The sequence below is a fragment of the Schistocerca gregaria genome, chromosome 7, assembly GCF_023897955.1.
Source record: "Schistocerca gregaria isolate iqSchGreg1 chromosome 7, iqSchGreg1.2, whole genome shotgun sequence".
NCBI lineage: Eukaryota > Metazoa > Arthropoda > Insecta > Orthoptera > Acrididae > Schistocerca > Schistocerca gregaria.
Genome location: NC_064926.1, coordinates 131,366,914 through 131,385,001, shown reverse-complemented (window position 1 = coordinate 131,385,001; position 18,088 = coordinate 131,366,914). Strand labels below are relative to the sequence as shown.

Below are 18,088 nucleotides of genomic sequence, written 5' to 3'. Positions count from 1 at the left end.
GACAGTTAAATATCACAGCAATGCGACTTTTTATTCCAAAAATTGCTTTCTTAAGGAGATGAGCTTTGTGGTACTTCATGTTCGTACCATCAGCAACTGTTGGTGAAATATTTATATTTTTCTTCAAATCACTAAATCAGCTAAATGGGTTAACAGATTCCACCGAAATTGCTACAGAAGGGTTTATTTTCATCAGTCCTGATACCCTTTCTTTTGTCAAAATACAGCACAGTCTACAAAACTTCACGTAGTTGACGTTGTAATACAGTAGCAGTTAAGACTGAATCCTGAAACAGAATGATTTATTGTCAATAACTAATGAGAAAAATCACTACCGGTATAAAAACACACGTGTAATTTCTTCTCTTACATTGTTGCAATCCCTTAAAAATTACATTATTCCATTGAAATAAATAATTAGTTTTATATCTCGCTTTGTAAGAAAATTTCGAATTTTAATCATTTGACCAAATATTTCCGTTTTTTGTTTTGTTTTGTTTTGTTTTGTTTTGTTTATCGAATCGTTTGAGAAAGATTGCAGAGCAACCTTCTCCAAGCGTAGCAAATCGGCCACTACCAGTTGTGAAAGTGATAAACGCCAAAGGATCAGTTCACACACGCGCCCTTAACAAACATTCCAGAGGCCTATACATGTCCGTCCTGCATGAAATTGGGGGAAAAAGTTCCTCTATTTTGCCGCGAAGACTACCAATAATCACAGAATGTCCTAATTATTTCGAAACCATCATGTAAATAAAGGAAAAGCTAGAATCTAAACTCTGAAGAAAAAATATTTATGTTGAGCAACTTTTTTCAGCTTGATGGACAAATTACGCGACCTGAGAGCACCTCTCGCGTTCAAATAAGTATCTGTAAATAAACTGTCATATACCTGTGCACTACAAACATTACGGAGTACAATCTTTCACGCCATTTGGCCACATGTGGGGAAAAACACAATCATTTTATGTTTGACAACAAGCTATAATTGAGGAGCATGTTGCTGTTTTGTACACTACGGCAGGTCCCGTTTTACGAATGCTAAGCTATATCACACACTGGAGTTTACGAAACAAATCGTGAGAGCCTGTCTTGTAATTGAAACTTCTACAAGGTTTTATCATGTCTCTCTCTCTCTCTCTCTCTCTCTCTCTCTCTCTCTCTCTCTCTCTCTCTCTCTCCCTCCCCCGGTACATCGAAATCAAATACCGGTAGTGTGGCTATATTTGACATTTTTTATGCATAACTAACCTCTACCGACCTGTCTGTAAACTTTTTGTCATACAGCAGACAATGAATCGCAATGCGTTATAGTTTTGTAAGCAATTTGATCTTCACAGCCGGTTCCACACAATATACTCACATGTAGGGAAAAAAACATTATAATTCTAGGTTCCACAACGAGCTATAATTAGATTTTATAAAGTATGATATAACATAGGACTTGCGGTAACACCTAGTTTTACACACGCAATCACGACAATAACAATAAAAATATCATGTTTCCACAAGGAGAGATACAGCAAATTTCCATTAGTTTTATGAGCAAAATTGGTGAAGTTTTGAGAGAACTATCTGCATACTAACTTTAACCAGTTATGCCTTCTAATAGAACTTTGTATAAGATTTTACCACGTCTCTCTCTTCTCATATATCGAAAAACAAATATCGTCTGCATTTTGACAGTGAGCATATTGCACATAGACGTATCACTCCATTGAGGCCGGTGGCAAGTCGTCAAAGTGGCCTGCACAGACCTGCATAAAGTTTTATTGGCTGTACTGGATTGTTCCTTCTTAAGCACTTTAATACATTTCCTTTTTTTCGTGTGCAGCATATCAAAGCCGTGTACGACTCCAGCTTCGTACACAACTACTCGCTTTGTTCTCTACCATGACTTAGAGATCTGCGTCAGGTACTAAAATGACACGAACATGTTTCGATCCACTGGCTCTCACAGAAAACTGATCATCACATGGTTTAAACAACGCAACTCCCACAACACACAGATTGGTAGAAATAAAACACAGAGGCTATGTTTCTCAGTGACAAAAATGTGGAAGATATCGTAAAATAGGGAAACTGGAAGAGTTTTTGGCACTGTAGAGCGTTTTCAATAGTTATCCGATGATTACGACCTATACGGTTAATTTAATCTTCCACAGCAACAGGGTAGCAGATGTCTGAATGTTCCATTTCAGAGAGCACTTTCCCCCATTTTACAGTCATGTGCAAGATTACTGTTCCGGTGTTGACCATTGTCAGAAAGTGCTGTTCACATCAAGCATAAGGTAGCAGAAATAAAAAGAGGTACTGTAATCTTATTGGTGAGAAAAAAGAACGTGTGGAGGGTATCACAGCATACGGAAACAGGATGAGTCTGCAGAATTGAGAACGCTTCCAAACAACTATCTGAAGGTGATGACCTCTACATTTAATCCCATGCTCCACAGTGACAAGTAGTAGATATCCAGTGTTCCGTCAAGGCTCCCCCATCTCAACAAAGTGGTGTCAGTCAATCATTATGTGGTAGTCAACAGCGCACCAGTGGACAGACGGGATTGAAAAGACTCCATTCATGAGGGACGATGTACTCTAATATGAACTGCATTTGATAGAGCTATCAATTTTTGCAGTTTTGTCACTTGTTCCATAACTTCAGTGCCAGCCAGTGACATAGCAGATTGCTTCTCAGTGTCTGTATCGTCGCTAAATCACCCCTATTCTACTTTGCAAGTTCTGCATACTTGATTGCAAATGCAGAAAGATGACTGTGCAGTACATCCATTTGGCCACATACACCAAAGTATACCAGACAGCGTCCTATACCGATGCAATTAGGTTACCTATACATTTCCAGCGCATCGACCACAGTGCGGATTTTATGATTACGACAGGCCACCTTTCCCTGTGTGGGTGAGTGTTATTCTCATATTCGTAGGATGAAGTCGAGATTGGCAGACCCATCCCACATTGTCGTTGACCAATCCACTCTTTAACACATATCTTACCCACAGCACCCACTGAAATGCAGTAGATCTCTCCAGATGCTGTGTGTCAAGGAGGGCAGCACCATTTATTAGTGTGCAATAGACAGGAGAGTGTTGCAGCGATGTTGTTTGTGTATAATGGAGCACATGAAGGATGAAGTTTCAACATTTCACGTAAATCAACCGTGCTGTCAATTCAGAAGCATTATTCCATGGTCTGGAGTAAGTACCAGGAAGGTATCGGCATGAGAGAAATGATTGTAGATCATAAACAGACACTGCTTTGGTTATACGGTTCTCCACCTGAAAATTCTATTTTGTTAAAGCAATATGGTTTCCAAAGTGTCAGTCATGCTGAATGCAACGCTCTTAATACTCTAATGCAGGATATATCATCAGACATACAACCACCCCGCACGTTCCTAACCCTATCACTATTGTGGTAAACTTTAAAATGGCAATACTACTTCATTCTATACTATTCTGGCGTCCTAGGAAGGCGTTGTCTGGTATATCCGCCGCTCGATCTCGTTATAAATCAACTAGAACACAGTCAGGAGACTGCTGTTGGGTCTCGTAGGGAATCAATGGATTTTATACGTGTTTTTAAGCTGGAAACGTAATTATACTCAGTCACACTTCCCACATCAATATGCTCACCATTAGTAGTAATATTATCGGTTTTGACGTATTGGCTGTGTTTCACTTGGAAATAGAGCGAGGAAAAACCGACACGAATATTTTCGATAATTGACACGCTGAGGCACCACCTAAGCCCTGCTGCACGAAAATGCACACGAAGAAGCAGCAGTTTCTTTCGAGGGAGTAAGCATCACAATTGGTAGCCAGAGGAGATGTAACAGTCTTGTTGCTGTTTACAGTAACATCACCACAGCTCTGGTATCATTCCTCTTGTACAAAGAAGTCCTAGTCTGATGTTATGTAGTTCAACATAGCCCCACAAAAGGCAGTCGCATGTGTTCAGATCTGGAGAATATGGTGGCCAAACCGGACCCATGCCAGTGGGCTCCGGCTACCGGAGAGCCAGAATGCAGTCACTCTGCTTCGATGAGGTCGAGCTCCGTCTTGCATGAACTACATCTTGTCGAAATCAGGGCCACTTTGGATAATGGGGATGAAATCCTCTTTCAAAACCTCCTTGTACTTTCGGTAGTTACTGTGCCATCAAGGAACATAGCACCAGTTATTCCATGACTAGACATTGCACACCACACAGTCTCCCATTGAGGGTGAAGAGACTTCTCGATCGAAAAATGCGGATTCTCAGTCCCCCAAACACGCCAATTTTGCTTATTGACGAACCCATCCAAATGTAAGTGCGCTAAATCGCTAAACCAAACCATACATTGCGTACCAATTCCCCACATGCCTATATCCACCCGTGCAGTTTGAGCATCAAACGAAAACCGTTCACAAGTTCTGGCGATTTCATTTCATATAATTCAATAACTATCATCTCGTACTTGTGGGAAAAAAGTAGATTAACGAGAAGAGGAGAATTGTTAGGATTTTTTTGTAAGTTGGTGTACATGACACACAAATATCCTCGTGTAGAATCAATGCGACCATATACACATGGAAAACTCTCAAAAAATGGAAAAAAAGACATCAAATTGGTAAAAATCGAGGAAAACCTGGAACAATTACGACAAATTGATGGGAAACACGTAAAATTGAGGGAAATACGGCGAAATATGTAAAATCACGAAAAAACTTCTAAAATTACGTAAGTTTACTGAGAATACATAAAATCAGAGAAAAAGTACCATGAAGTGCAAGGAATTGAGGTGGGTTGGTGGTACCCAGACACTCAAGACAGAGAAAAGCTTAAAAATTATGCTCTGGCTGCATTCACATTTAACCCTGCCCTTCGCCTCTAAACAATGTGGGTTTTCGTAACACATACTTCAACAAATGTGATATAAGTATTACACAGAGGCGCATTATTAAAGCAGGGAAAATATACAAATCTCAATCCAAACTGTGTTCTCACACATGCAGTCGAATATAGATATTACCTACTTACAGTTGGTCCTCAGAAACAATTTTATTCCTTAAGCATTAAGGAGAAGAATCGATGCATTTATGAGACTTTAACTCATTCCGCGAGAGTGATTTGTAGGAGAGTGGACTGATGTCATTTATAGTGTGAGGAGGGTGTACTCATGAGATGTAGTGTTACGAGAAAATATCTGTATTATCCTATACATGAGCAAAACTACCTAACATCAGATTAGGACTTCTTTGTGCAAGTGGAATGCTACCAGAGCTGTGGTGATGCTACTGTAAACAGCAATAAGACTGTTACATCTTCTCTAGCTACCGATCACGGAACTTATTCGTTCGAAAGAAGTTGCTACTTCTTCGTGTGTATTTTCATGCAGCAGGACGTGGGTGGTACCTCAGTGTATCAGCTATCGAAAACATTAATGTCGATTTTCCCTCGCTCTATTTCCAACTGAGAATAGCCAAAAACATCAAAACTGATACTACTGCTCTACTACTAGTGATAAGCATGACTGACGTGGGAACAATGATTGGAGGGTACTTATGTTTCTGACTTAAAAAGATGTATAAAATCCAATAATTTCGTAAGAGACCGAACAGCAGTCTTCTGACTTCGTTCTAGTTGGTTTATAACGAATCGAGCGACGGATGTACACAGGCAGCGCCTTCCTAGGTCACCAGACTAGTAGAGAGTGAAGTACTATTATCATTTTAAAGCCTATCACCATAGTGATTGGGGTAGGAAACGTGTGAGGTGGTTGTGCGTCTGATGTTGGATAAATATATCCTGCATTAGAGTATTAAGAGCGTTGCCTGGCGTTGAATGGCTGACACTTTGGCTTTAACAAAATAGAATTTTCAGGTAGAGAACCGTGTAACCAAAGCAGTGTCTGCTTATGCTATACAATCATTTCTCTCATGCCAGTGGAATAATGGTACGGTTGATTTACGTGAAATGTTTAAACTTCATCCTTCATGAGCTCCATCACACACAAACAACACGTTTCTTCTTAAATGTCTGTTGTTTCACGGCAACACTCTCCTGTCTACCGTACACTGATAAGAGGTTCTGCCCTCCTCGAAACACAGTATCTGGAGAGATCTAGTGCATATCGATGGCTGCCTTGGGTAAGATTGGTGTTGCAGGGAGGATTGGTCAAGGAAAATGTGGGAGGGACTTGTCAATCTTCGACTTTATCCTACGAATGCAAGAATATTCTGTGATGTCCATTCACACAGGGAATGATGGCCAGTCGTAATCGTAACTTTTGCATTATGGTCAATGCGCTGTAAATATGTAGATAACCTAACTGCATCGGTGTAGGACGCTGCCTGGTATACTTTGCTGTACGTGGGCGAATGGATGTCCTGCACAGTTGTCTATCTGCATTCGGAAGCTAGTACATGGTGCCTGCAAAGTAGTGGAGTGGTGATTTAGCGATGACATAGAAACTGGATAGCATTCTGATTTATCATTTTCTGGCATTGAAAATACGGAATAAAAGTACAATTGCTGAAATTGGTATCGCTACCAACTGCCTTGCATATTACAGTACATCATCCCATATTGACGGTGTCTTTCCCATATCATCTGCCCACTAGTGCACTATTGATTACCACATAATGATTGACTGACACCACTTCGTTGGGAAGGAGGGAGCCTTGAAGAAAAACTGGACATATGCTACTTGTCACTGTGGAGCATGGAATTATGGTTCAAATGGCACTAAGCACTATGTGACTCAACATCTGAGGTCATCAGTCACCTAGACTTAGAACTACTCGAACCTAACTAACCTAAAGACATCACACAGTCCATGTTTGAGGCAGGATTCGTATCTGCGACCGTACACAATCAAGGACTCCAGTAGCTGTATTTGAAGAACAAAACACAACTGTCTCATTCCTTTCATCACTTTTAGTGCTGCTGTCCTCAACAAGTGGTGGTCTGAAAGCCATATCTTCTTCTGCATGCAAAAGCATGAGGTCATTGTCACTAAATTTGGTAGGATTTAGAGGGAAAATTCATGTCTTGCTGAAGCCAGGGATACCCTTTTCACTATTTGCAGTCCTCATGAAAGCTTTGCTAGAGATTGGACAAATGTCATAGGGTGTTATTTTTATTTTCTGGTGGGGGTTAGACTTCATAAAATTGACACATTCTTGAATAAATGAAGCCTTCAAGCTGCTGAAAAAGGTGTAGCCTGTGATAGCAGTGAGGTGGTAGTGTTACCACTACTATTCCATTGCCCTTGCAAAATTTGTAGGTTTCTAGGAACACATGGCTAGTGTGATTGTCTAAAATCAAAAGAATGGTATTGTTCTTAGATGCCTTCATAAAGTTAGCAAAAAACTCCCAGTACTTTGGAAAGAGATCTTCAGTCATCCAAACATTATTGCTACAACTTTGTAGGCCTCCTCTCTTTAAGGCAGGGGTCATTCAAGCTAAGGAAAAATAAACATGGGAGGTACATATGTCCTGCTGGCAATCACAGCATAACACAATGTAAAGTTCTTCCAATGCTCCCAGCTTGTTTCTGAGCTAATTTGTGTAGCTTAGAGGGTGCTAAAATTTTTTCTAGCTTTTGAAGTGTTGATATCCCTATTTCACCGAAACTGTACATTGTAGAGGCATGGATCATATGGATGTTCCTGACAGCAGTGAGCTTTGAGAAAAGGAGTTTAACTTCATTCGCAATAAAAGCTGAGATCTGACGAATGCAGAGTGACACATTTCTAGTACAAAACCCAGTGAGCTAATCCTTTGCAGCTGTTTTGAATAATTTACTAAAATTATGCTGAATATTATTTTCCTTGTTATATTCATATTAATCTTCTTAGCTCCACCGAAGATATTTCATAAAGAAAGCACATCATCTTCCTGTCCTTTAGAAAATGTAGGTTTTCTTCTTCAGCTTACTTTAGAACAGTCTACAGGTTTTAACCTATCTCTTAAAGCAGAAAAAGGTATTCCGTACAATCTTGCAGTTCCTCTCTTCGTGTTCTGTCCAACCTTTCCCCCTTACAGTCGTTCTGACTCTTTTTCTCCCCATCTGTGTTAAAAACAAATACAAAATAAAATAAAAAATTAAAAACAACTTATGATATGGCATACATTTCCAAAAATCTGATTCATGGAAATACTACAACAAATTGCCAGATGAGGCAATAGAGTTTAGCATGGAAAAATAGTCTGCATCCAGAGCTGGGTTGCCCATGACAACATGACCCAGAATATTTAATTCTGACCATACTATAACAGTGTTTAACTGCTAACATTTGATGCTTAAAACAAGTTCAAGAAATGCACAATTAAAGCGAGCTACTTCAAATATTGTTACTACTAACATACTTCACTTACCTCTACACTTACGATTTTATTACAAACAAGTCGAAATCAAATGAAATAAATTGTTAAATACGACTGACAGGGTCTGGGCTCTTTCAGTGGAAAAAAAAGAAAAGAAAAAAAAGAAGAAAAGAAAAAAAATTGACCATGTGCAAGTAGGGCTCAGGCACTGAAAATACCATATGAAACTAATTATGGACATATAAAGTTTATCTATTCCAGGAATCATGGATCTTTACAATTTTTGCCTGTTATGGGCATTGATGTTGGCAATATATTGGTCTCAAGGATTCCAAAACTTTCAAGAATGCTTTATTTTCATGTTTGGAGTTAGACAACAAATTCCAAAAGAAAATTTTTTTCATGTGATGTAATTACAAATTAACAATTTTGCCCTTTACTTGCACTATGAAATTTTGATTCTTGCCAAAGTTCACAATTCTACGTCAGTGGGAAGTACCCTATAGGTTTTGATGAAAGTGTTTCTGAGCATCAAACTGTGTGACATAAATGGTCATTTTTTAGTTGAATTGACTTAGAAGCTAAAAAGTTTGCCACCACCAAGGGATCATAGACCTTAATAAGTTACATAAATTTGAACTTGATACATCTACTCGTTCCTGAGATAAAGGGCTCTTAGCAGTCTGACACACAGAAAAACAGACAACAAATCGATCCTGTAACGATTCCATTTATACAGACTGATGCGAGGAATCCTAAAAAAGAAATCACCAAGTTCTCCTTTTCCTAGACAATGCAATCCGCCACTAGAAAGTGAAGTTATTAAATATAAAATTGGATTGATTCTTGCCAGGTACAACCAGCCTCACACAACCCATGGACCCGAGGGTTATTTACACATCCAGATCCCATTATTGATGATTATTGATGCAGTGTCTTATTATTAGTGTTGAAGAAATCAAAAGTGCATTTGCTCTTGAAAGGTCAGTTTCTTTCATGGATGCAGTAAATTGTATTGGACTGGCTTGGGAGTATGGGAAATAAAGCCCAAAATTGCCACCAAGCTCTTCAACAAACTTTGGTTTGAAGGTGACGAACAAGATGCTACTGTACTCTTCGAAACTCAAAGAAATGCAACAGCAATTGCTGAATTAATTCAACTGCAAAATGTTTCATGTAGTCCAGATAACTACATTGAACTACAATGACTTTCTGTTGACTCAGTCCAATTTTACTTCAGCAACAGATTTAATAGAAATCTACAACACAGACAATAATGTAGAAAAAGGAAGAAGAGGAAGAAGAAGAAGAAGAAGAAGAAGAAGAAGAAGAACAAAATGCTGTGCATAGCAAAATTAATACACCTAAAGTAGCAACTGCATGCATGAATGATGTCACGCAACATGCAGCACACACAAATACTTCCAATAACTAATATGTGTGTACAACAATATATAAAAGTAAAAGTTACAGAGAAATACAGGCATGCCGTGTTATGCCCCAGTCCACTGTTCTGTTGTACAATATACAGTAATTGGATGTCTATATGGAAGAGTAAAGGTGAGTAAATATGTGCATAATTACAAATGTGTCCTTTTGTGCAAAGTGATGGACAAATTTTATATAGCCTAGTGTGTTTTGTGTAACCTGAAAACTAGTCCAATTTGGAAAATTATTTTAGTCACATGTGGTTCCATTCTGATCAAGTTTTATTTTTGTGCTCTATTACTAGTCCTCTTTATTACAATGTCCATTTGTTGGAATGCCCTCCACCCAAAATCAAATCCCATCTATGCCCATGTGCTACATCATTGTAAATATCTAATTAACTTTGCCCCTCCCCTACCCCCTCCCCCATGAACCATGACCTTGCTGTTGGTGGGAAGGCTTGCTTGCCTTAGCAATACAGATAGCCGTACCATAGGTGCAACTACAATTGAGGGGTATCTGTTAAAAGCCCACACAAACATGTCATTCCTGAAGAGAGGCAGCAGCCTTGTCAGTAGTTGCAGGTTCACCAGTCTGGATGATTGGCTGAACTGGCCTTGTATCATCAACCAAAATGACCCTGCTGTGCTGATACTATGAACAGCTGCAAGCAAGGGGGAAACTACAGCTGTAATTTTTCCTGAGGTCATGCAGCTCTACTGTATGGTTAAATGATAGAGACATCCTCTTCAGTAAAATATTGTGGAGGTAAAACTCTCCCCCAATTGGAACCCGAGCAGAGACTACTCAGGAGGACGTCATTATCAGGAGAAGCAAAACTGGCATTCTGTGGATTTGAATGTGGAATATCAGATCCCTTAATTGGACAGGTAGGTTAGAAAATTTAGAAAGGGAAGTGGATAGGTTGAAGCTAGACATAGTGGGTGGCAGAAGAAACAGGATTTCTGGTCAAGTGAACACAGGGTTGTAAATACAAAATCAAATATGGATAATACAGGAATAGGTTTAATAGTGACTAAAAAAAATAGGAATTTGTATAAACTTCTATGAACATCATAGTGAACGCATTATTGTAGCCGAGATAGACACAAAGCCCATGCCAATCACAGTAATACAAGTTTATATGCCAACTAGATCCACAGATAATGAAGAAATTGAAGAAATGTATGATGACATAAAAGAAATTATTCAGGTAGTTAAGGTAGATGAAAATATAATGGTCATGGAGAACTAGAATTCAGCAGTAGGAGAAGGAAGAGATGGAGAAATAGTAGGTGAATATGCACTGGGGGTAAGGAATGGAAGCCGCATTGTAGAATTTTGTACACAGCATAACTTAATCATAGCTAACATCTGGCTTAATTATAGTGAAGAAGGTTGTATACATGGAAAAGACCTGGAGACACCAGAAGGTTGCAGACTGATTATATAATGGTAAGATAAAGATTTAGGAAGCAGGTTTTGAATTGTAAGACATTTCTAGGGACACATGTGGATCTGATCATAATTTATTGGTTATGAACTGTAGACTAAAACTGAAGAAACTACAAAAAGATAGGAGTTTTGGGGAGATGGGACTTGGATAAACTGAATTAACCAGAGATTGTACAGAGTTTGAAATGGAGCAACGAGTATCAATTGACAAAAACAGCAGAAAGAAATACAGTAGAAGAAGAAAGGGTAGCTTTGAAAGATGAAATAGAACACAGCAGAGGATCAAGTAGATTAAAAGATGAGGGCTAGTACAAATCCTTGGGTAAGACAAGAGATATTGAATTTAATTGATGGAAGAAGATGATATGCAAATCCAGCAGCCAAAAAGGAATATAAACACCTCAAAATGAGATCGACAGAAAGAGAAAAATGGATATGCAGGAATGGCTAGAGGACAAATGTAAGGATGTAGACGCATATATCATTAGGGGTAAGATAGATGCAGCCTACAGGAAAACGAAAGAGACCTTTAGAGAAAAGAGATCCACGTGCATGAATATCAGGAGGTCAGATGGAAAACCAGTCCCAAGCAAAGAAGGGAAAAAAGAAAGGTGGAAGGAATATGTAGAGGGATTATACAAGGGAAATGCACTTGAGGACAATATTATGGAAATGGAAAATGGCATTAGTTATTGCATGAAGAATTTGACAGAGCACTGAAAGATCTAATTCAAAACAAGACCACAGAAGTGGCAACATTCTTTTAGAGGTACTGATAGTCTTAGGACAGCCAGCCAGGACGAAACTCTTCCATCTGGTGAGCAAGCTGTATGAGGTGGTGAAATAACCACACACTTAAAGAAGAATATAATTATTCTGATTCCAAAGAAAAGAGGTGCTGACAGGTGTGAAAACTTCCAAACTACCAGTTTAATAAGTCACAGTTGCAAAATACTAAGACAAATTCTTTACACACAAATGGAAAAACTGGTAGAAGCTGACGTCAGGGAAGATCAGTCTGTATTCCAGAGAAATGAAGGAGTACATGAGGCAATGCTGACCCTATGACTTCTCATAGAAGATAGGTTAAGGAAAGCAAAACCCACGTTTATAACATTTTTAGACTTAGAGAAAGCTTTTAGCAATGCTGACTGGAATACTCTCTTCCAAATTCAGAAGCTGCAGGGGTAAAATACAGGGAGCAAAAGGCTATTTACAACCTGTACAGAAACCAAATGGCAGTTATAAGGGTTGAGGGGCACAAAAGGGAGCAGTGGTTGAGAAGGGAGTGAGGCAAAATTGTAACCTATCCTAAATGTTATTCAATCTGTAAATTGAGCAAGCAGTCAAGGAAAAAAGAGAAAATTTGGAATAGGAATTAAAATCCAGGGAGAATAGATAAAACCTCTGAGGACTGCTGTTGATGTTGTAATTATATTAGAGACAGCAAAGGACTTGGAAGGACAGCTGAACGGAATGGACAGTGTCTTGAAAGGAGGATTTAAGATGAACATCAACAAAAGCAAAATGAAGAAAATGCAATGTAGTCAAATTAAATCAGGTGATACTGACAGAATTAGATTAGGAAATGAGACACCTAAAGTGGTCAATGAGGTTTGCTATTTGAGTAGCAAAATAACTGATGACGGTCAAAGTAAAGAGGATACAAAATGTAGACAGGCAATGGCAAGGAAAGCATTTCTAAAGAAGATAAGTTTGTTAACATCGTGTATAAACTGAAGTGCCAGGAAGTCATTTCTGAAAGTATTTGTTTGGTGTGTAGCATTGTATGGAAGCAAAACATGGACTATAAAAAGTTTGAACAAGAAAAGAATAGAAGCCTTTGAAATATGGTGCCACAAAGGAATCTGAAGGTTAGATGTGTAGATCAGGTATTGTAGAATTGGTGAGAGGAGGAATCTGTGGAAAAACTTGACTAGAAGAAGGTATTGGTTGGTAGAACACATTCTGAGGCGTCAAGGGATCACCAATTTAGCACTGAAGGGAAGTGTGGAGGATAAAAATCATAGAGGGAAACCAAGTGATGAATACAGTAAGCGGATTCAGAAGGATGTAGGTTGTATTAGTTACTCGGAAATGAAGAAGCTTGCACATGATACAGTAGTATGGAGAGCTGCATCAAATCAGTCTTTGGACTTAAGTTCACAACAATAGTTATCTCTGATAACAATTCCACTCTCACCACTTTTTGTATATTTTCTACACATCATGTTCTTCAGTGACATATCTGTGGTGTCACCACCAGACACCACACTTGCTAGGTGGTAGCCTTTAAATCAGCCGCGGTCCGTTAGTATACGTCGGACCTGCATGTCGCCACTATCAGTGATTGCAGACTGAGCGTCGCCACACGGCAGGTCTAGTCTAGAGTGACTCCCTAGCACTCGCCCTGGTTGTACAACCGACTTTGCTAGCGATGGTTCACTGTCTACATACGTTCTCATTTGCAGAGATGACAGTTTAGCATAGCCATCAGCTACATCATTTGTTACGACCTAGCAAGGTGCCATATTCAGTTACTAGAAGTAATATCTTGAAGAATGTATTCTGAACAGATAATATTGTGAATCATGTGCTGTCAAGAGTGACGTTCACCATTAATGGATTAAAGTTAAGTATCAAACTAATTACGTCCGCTTTCTGAATACTCATTCCTTGTCATGTTCCAGACCTCACGTCAGTATAGTTCTTCCCTCCTCACGCCAGCCTGCGTGAGCTAAGATGCATGCATTTCGGCCTCCTCTCATAACTCGGTGTTGGTTCTTCTGCCAATACAACAATATCTAAGAGTGACAAAAATATCTATAGGAAAGTGGGGCAAACAAGATACCTTAACTTTGAATTCATTAATTTCAATCACCAGTAAGTTCGCAAATAAGATTATTCAGATCTCTCTCATATTCAACAGCATATAGTAGTCCATTTTCAGTATAAAATAAACCATTTCAGCATAAAACATACTAACCTCAGTAGCTACTGTATACCCAGTTTTGCCCTACTAATGTGGTAAAATTAGGTATGCATTTAAAAGAATAGGAGAAACCTGAAAACAAGGAAAATTTTTTGTTCTATTGTGAAAGACATATGCCTTGATACAGAAACCCTTAAATATACTATCAAGAGATGATATAAATCTGTTTTAGTTACCAAGACTGTTTATAGCTAATAACTTCAAGTTTTCAAAATCTTTATTGCTAAGCAACTAACCCAGGGCACGGTAACCTAGTCTCAGTTGCTGATCTAATGGCTTCCAAGGACAACAAAACTTTCATTTTCAGTATTTCATATAATAATTGCATGAATTTAAAAAAGCTGTTATTAGCTACTCATTAAGAGATATAATCTTTCGTTACATGTTCAACACAGTAAGATAAGTATTACAGTTAGAAACTGTGGGTATGGCTTGAGGTAGCAAAACTCCCGTCACACAAATACCCACACTACACTCATGCAATATTTCAGAATGAGAACACTTACCATCTTCCAACATAATTAACAAACAATTTCAAATGTTTATACAACTTTTTCTCACTGACAGTCCATTAAAATGAAGGAAAAAAAGTTTACCACTTGTTATGTTTTGCTGTTCATGCTTCAGTGTTAGGTATGTGTTTAAAGTTATTACTTTTTTACTACCAACTCTATTCAGAACACTGACAATTTATGCAAAACTTAATCAATGTGTTACAATGTGCTGGCATAGTCTTTTGACTTAGAAAGGCAGTAATCATAACTAAATTGTGTGTGTCTGTATATATAATTTTATGTATATAAACTGAACTTTTTAAATATATTTAAATTGCACAATTAATTGATATTGTGAGGAATAAAATAAAATGAATAAATAAGAAGATGGTAGCTGCAGGAATGTGAGCTGCCTAATCCCCAGTCAATGTACTCGACGAATGAGCCACGGCACCATTTCCTCAAATGCTTCTAAAAAATGTCTCATAATCTATGCTTGCACAATGCTTTACAGAGGCAAAATACCGTCTTAGTGCTGTGAGCAACATAGCATCCATAGTAACACAAGGGATGACATCATATCAGAGCCTACACAGTTGAAAACAGACAACTGCACCCCATCTCCAAGTTGATTGTAGCGTTGGTGATCATTGTTTCAGCACTCTGGACTAGTGGTCAGTGCTACAAAACATGTTTTCATCCAATATATTTGCATACTAACATGAATTCAAAGATAAATGGCATAATTTTAGTGCAATATTTACAGTGTGCTGTAGCATATTATCTCATGGTAACTGGTTGCAACAGCATTTTGTGAACAGTACCCACATATACCAATAAATGTGCTTCCAAAACTATATCACTTTAAAACTCATAGTTTCCAGAGATGTAACATCATGAACACTGAGATGCCTGAAAAACTAGACTCAGCTTAAACTTGTGTGCAAATTACTCAGACTATACTGATCCAGAGTTTGATAATTAGAGTACTTAGTGGCTTCCAACAAGCTTTAAACCTAATTTCAAACCTATTACATTTTTTTCTCTCTTAAATGCTTCACACCAAATATTTAACACATTAACTGACTTGTAAAGTAATTATAATTATACGTTTATGCTGTTTTCTGCATTGGACTTTGATTCTTTAAAGAGAGTGGGTTTTACTTGTGTTAATGCAAGCTAAGTTCAACATTATTAAAGGCAGAAATCACAGATAAAGTAGGTGTGCTCATGAGCCTCGCAATGACCAGACACACAGTGGATCCATCCTTCCTTCAACAATGAGTCTGAATACATTCCTTCAATAATGATTCTTGAACACAGCCCATTACAAAATATGCATGCTTTGTCAGTTCCCCCCCCCCCCTCCTATCTCCAAGCCCCAATTGCCCCTCCCCCCCAACCTGCCCAACCCCACCTGACATAATCTACAAATTTTGTTCCTTCAATTTATTTTTAGCCAGTCTTCTCTTACCACCTGTCTTTTTCTGCTTCTTCACTTTCTTTATGTCTTAGCCCTTTAGGTTCTTCACCATCAAAGTTTTATTTTGAATTTTTCTTTTTCTCTCTCTTCTGCTTGCAACTCATTCTTGCACAAAGGGATCAGTATTACTGTTTCGCTGTTTCTCCTAATGGTGATTTTCTTTGCACCTTCTACAACAACAACCTTTGGGAAGACTTTAGAAGCTTATGTAACACAGAGAATGAAGATGACATGCCAGTAGTCCCAGAAATTGCAACCAACATGCACGATGTCATATCAGAAATCCCAGGAACAGCTATCAATCCATTTTCAGATTCGCGAAATTTTTCAGCTGTAGAAGATCGAGAAACTTTATCTTGGTAATCACTGGCTTGAGTGGCATTATCTTGAACCTAACTTTGATACTTTCCCTTGTGATGCTTTGTCTTGCAGTTTTTTTTTTTTCCTCCCTTAAGTACAGGTCAAACCTGGTTGGCCAGTTATGCCCTATCTGGTGCACCCAGTTTCACCCTACAGTGCAAAACTGAGCAAAGAAAGTGGTGTTGGAAATTTTTCATTCACATTATGTGCAGCATACAAGCACTGAAATGCAGTGAAAATCCCGCTCGTTCAAAATAATTATTTACTAATGTTTTATCAGGCAATGTTTTTCTTTGAACTCAAGTGGAAACATCATACCAAATTGCAACAGAAAAACGTTGAAAAAGCCTAGAGAGAAAAGGGACAGGCACCTGCTAATGACAGTATCTACAACTCGTCAAAAGGGTGGCTGATGCTAGTTCCGAGCACTTTCAGACCAATGGCGACGCTAGTCTCAGAGGACTGTTGGTTCCCAGTTTGACCTGCATACTTGGTTCTACCCTATTCACCCCTACTTTATTTTCCATTAACTAATGTTCAGAGACACACTGCTACTACAAAACTGTCATGATTCTAATAATTTGTTTATAATAGACCAAATATTAATTTGTAATAACGTGAATAGTTAATCCCTCTTTTTATTTTTCTGGAGGACATTTGTTACTTGTTACAATTTCTAGTTGCAGACATGTCATTGTCATGATATCAAAGACTGCATCCCTTGTCGTTAAACTATTTGTACCTGGAAGTGATGTACCTGACAGACTCGTGATCCCTGTGATGTGTATCACACAAACAATAATAATCTGTTAGTATCAGCAGTACTCATTAATAGTCTCACACTGAATGGAACACAGTGTTTAAAAATTCATTGGTGTCCAGCTTAAAATGGAGTCCCTAATCAAGAAGCTCACTACAGTGTCTTATGCCCTAAGAAACATCTCACACTGTGCTGACCTAAAGATGAAGTTTAAATTTGTGTTCACTTATTTTGAGTACAGTACTTTCTCACCTAGCTGTCTTACAGAATTACATTCTTGGCCAGTGCACCTAAATTAAATAAGGAATTTATTCAGCAGAATGAGGAGTAGCAATATTGTTAGTTACCTTCATGCTCTGTGGATGATTGCTAGGGCATTGTGGTGATTCGAGAATTTCTGAGTAAATTCTAGGACCACTCAGCCTTCTACCGTCTCGAACACACGATATTCTGGATGTGAGTGTGAGATGGTAGATTCCTACCTGCTGCGCGTCACATGTTTGTGTGTGAGGGAACGGCACGGACAAGTACAGTCCGCGCCATGTATCTGAGAGCTTCGTGCCCGTTACTCTGAAACAGGCGGATAGGCACTGCGCATGCACAGAAGTGAGCAGCTCTGCCCAAATACATTCAGCTGCCCTCAGTGTGCCACGTGTGTCTGTTGTGAGTATAGTACAAGTTCCACTTCTGTGTTCTTTTTCAGCATTTGTATTACCAGTGCGCAATGTCTTCATACTGAATATGACGTCTATTAGTACTTGAAAAATAAAAGGCATAAAACTGAATAG

At 38.6% G+C, this 18,088-nt stretch overlaps 1 long non-coding RNA gene across 1 annotated transcript in view; it reads right to left on the bottom strand.

Annotated features, from left to right (window-relative positions):
- LOC126281639 (uncharacterized) overlaps positions 1–17,805 on the bottom strand; it is a 39,601-nt gene extending 21,796 nt beyond the window's left edge. Inside the window, exon 1 of the long non-coding RNA XR_007551293.1 lies at positions 17,648–17,805. This is a non-coding gene — a long non-coding RNA (uncharacterized LOC126281639). The remainder of the gene's footprint in view (positions 1–17,647) is intronic.
- Positions 17,806–18,088: the final 283 nt, after the last annotated feature.